General features: G+C 33.7%; 1 non-coding gene across 1 annotated transcript; it reads left to right on the top strand.

The window, feature by feature from the left end:
- The first annotated feature begins 661 nt into the window (after positions 1-661).
- On the top strand, positions 662-767 carry LOC120177668. The gene has a single exon (XR_005521449.1). It is a non-coding gene; the product is annotated as a small nucleolar RNA R71 (small nucleolar RNA).
- Positions 768-3,690: the final 2,923 nt, after the last annotated feature.

Below are 3,690 nucleotides of genomic sequence, written 5' to 3' on the forward strand. Positions count from 1 at the left end.
TAAATACATTATATATAATAAATATAAATGACACTCAGATGAAAACAACTGTCGATAGTTATGGTTGCACTAACTGATGTTATGACTGATGTTGGGGCATCATCTGCTGATTATATTATTGCTGAGGTTGATAATGTTGTTGTGTATTCCCAAAGTTTGATTGGAATTCCATATTAGGATTCTCTACGTTTTGACTTCTCCAAGATAAATGGATGATTTTGATAATTGAAATTGTAGGTGTTCCCATAAGTTTAGTGTTGGCATTCCTATTGCAATTCATTACTAAGCACACCGATTGGGATTTTGTGAACATTCCTTATAGTTATAATTCTCTCCACAGTAAACACAAGATTCAATTGATGCAGTCTTTACCTCATACATTCCTCCAAGTTTTTTTATCTTCTTGATCATTTCAGTCAATGATGTCATTTATGTTGATATTGTATTGATAGCATCATTATTTATTGTTGTAGCATTGCGTCTTTCTATCATATTCCTTGTATTGAGATATTGATAGTCATTGTTGGATATCCTTTCAAGGACGCCATAGGCTTTATTATAGCTTTTATCTAGCAATGCTCCATTAACAAAAGCATTAACAACCATTCTTGTTTGCATATTCAATCCATTATATAATATTTTCATTTGTGTCCAATGCTAGAAACCATGCATTGAGCATTTGCACAGAAAATCCTTGAAACGCTCCCAAGCTTCATATAAGTTCTCATCCTCCATTTTCTAATGAATGTGAGATCATTCCTCAGTTTAGATTCATGTTTGGAGGTTGAAACAAATAAATTTTTGTGTTAACTCATTCCACGATGTTATAGCATCGGGTGGCAGCGAATTTAGCCATGGTTTAGTTTTGTCACAAAATGAGTGGGGACACAACTTCAGCTTCAATGCTTCCTCGGGCACCCCGTGTGTATGAAAGAGCCAAATTCTTCAACGAATGCTTTAAGATGTGCTCTAGGGTCTTCGGTAAATGAACCATTATACTAACTCATTGATCGCATCATCTGGAACATCACAAGCTTTAGTTCAAAGTATGCAGCATGGACGACAAGTCGCACAATGTCAGGATTTAGATCTTCCAAAGTAAGAACAATGTGATCTTGAATTGGCCTATTGTGGTCATCGATGTTGTAAAAGTTTGGCTGATTAACTCCGTTTCCAGCCTACAATTCTTCCCCCATCATTATGTAATGATGACAAAGTATTATTACCATCAATATTCATGTTTGCTCGATTACGATTTGCTTGTCTATGGATTTGGTGTATTGCATGTTCAATTTTGGAATCAAAAGACTCTAAGTCTTGATTATCTCAATGGGACATAGACCAACAAATTAAAACGAAAAAAAAAAGTACCCACAAAAGAAAATAACAAAGTTAGTGAAACAAAGAAAACAAATCTAATGCAATACCATTGCTCCTAGAGAATGGCGCCAAAAACCTGATGCTACTTATATGTTATAGTATTAACGCAAGTGCACATTTCGTATATCAAGTATAAAAGTTGATGCTACAAAGTATCGAATGTCGAACCCATAAAAAGCGATGTATTGCAAGTTAGAATTTTTTTTTTATTCTTTGTAAGGATTAGTTTGGAAGAAATAGTGACACTTTATAAGAAAGATATAAAATTAAGATTGTAAATTGTCAGGTAGTGCAACAACAATTCGGAGAGAAAAAAATTTAGTATTGACATATGCAATTGTCATTGGGTTGTTTTCATTATGATAATGTTAAGGCAATTTTATTTATGTTTCTTGCAAAGGTTAACTCCACTGAATCTCTTAAAACTTTCATCAATCCAAGTAAATAATTAACAATGCAAAGACCTTGGCAACACATGCTTCCATATACTAACTTACTTTCGTAATACTAATGTTGTGAAAAGTAGTATGCAAAATCAATAAAATTCATTTTTAAATATTATAAAAATCACACATACAAAGATAAATATATTTCTAAACTTATCTTATAACACTACATCGCATAAAAACAAAGCATAGACAATAATCATAATAAGCAATTTATCGAACATCGTAAGTTCAAAATCCCAATAACATCCAAAAATAAAATATAAGCTAAGTTAATATTCATCATTTATCTTTTCAAACAAGAGACGACCACTAATATAGCCCCATGATCGCTACTGCTATATGACATTGCTCCACCAACTGTTGCTACACGTCCCAAGGGAAGGTCTAGGTAGCTATGGCCTTTGAAGATAAATTTTGTGGAAAAAATTGAAGAAGAAAAGATTGTGAAAGGTGTGACTTCATCCCCTTTATATAGGTCGAATTAGTCAAACCTTCAACCAATAGGAATAGTCCACAAATATCAAGATATTTTGGTCATTTGAAAATTGCCTTGACAGTACTCTTCCCAGAATTTTCTATAACCACATACTGACTCAGTAGTTGCTGCCAATTCTACATAGTAATTAGACACATATCGCTTCACAACATCACATACAACATAGAGTATTGCCACAAACATTAGCGTACCAGATTCAACATAAACACAACAAAAATACATCTATTCCCAAAATAAAATGATGCAAAATATGATAAAATAAACCTCATGGCCAATTTTTGTTCAACCATTGTTACAGACTATGCTTCCTTTTTTCCTCTTGGGACTAGTAATTTGCCCACCTTTAACTGGTGCTCTCCACATAAAGGAATCAAAAAAATTCCTACTGCATTGGCTGCTTCCATTTGTTTGGATTTCTTTAGGAATATGAATTCTTATGGTTAAAAAATAATGAAGGTGAAACAGTAAAGCGGTGGAAATGTCCAAGATAAGAGTGGAGAGTTTAGGCAATCTCACTACACTCACACTTACCATGAAATAACAAATTGTTAAGTAAAGGTTAAAGGAGGTGTCATTATTCTTGGGGTCGGCAAGGTTACTACTATGTTATGGTATTTGTTTTGCTTTAACGTAGTATAAACACTCGGGCGCGTATCAGGTTTTATAATATGACTGAGATTTTACAATATTTTCAATTGTTATGGATGTGTTTGGTCCAAATTTATGGATGTTTGGAATAAAACTTGCTCGAACTTGGAAAAATAATCTCGGACTCGGTCTCTATTTTTTCTGAGACTACATGTTTTGAATGTTTTGTTCTTGATAGAGAATGAAAATAAGGAACATGTTTAGAAATTAGAAGAGGTCTTTTTAATCAAGAGAAGCAATAATAGCTTCATTGAGGTGTAGAAAAAAAAGAATGAATTATCGAGGATTATAAGATTGCTTAAGAAGGAAAGAGAGAAAGATTGTAATAATTGTGGTGATGGTGACAAGAAAAGTGATGATATGTGGGTCGTTAATTACACCGGAGTTTCAAGGTCAAGGTCTCTTTGTAGCTTTAGAGCGGTGGGCTTTTCGAATCATAAGATAGAACTAATTTGATGGATTTTTCTGATGCTAGGAGCTCCGTTTCGGCTCCTCGGAGCTCTGGTTTTAATGGCGGTTCGAGTTTAGATAGTGAAAGTAAAGTTTCCAATAGCAGTGATGGTGGTTTTAATGGTGCAAACAAGCTGTTGTTTTTGCCAAAAGAGAGCAAATTTATCAGTGGAGACTATGATTCATGTTTTATTGATTTACATTTTGATTTTGAAGCATAAACTAAAGGGTATATCCCTGCAGGCTCATGTCTGTTAATAGGACTGT

Source organism: Hibiscus syriacus, unplaced genomic scaffold, assembly GCF_006381635.1.
Source record: "Hibiscus syriacus cultivar Baekdansim isolate YM2019G1 unplaced genomic scaffold, ASM638163v2 tig00112293_pilon, whole genome shotgun sequence".
NCBI classification, from domain to species: domain Eukaryota; kingdom Viridiplantae; phylum Streptophyta; class Magnoliopsida; order Malvales; family Malvaceae; genus Hibiscus; species Hibiscus syriacus.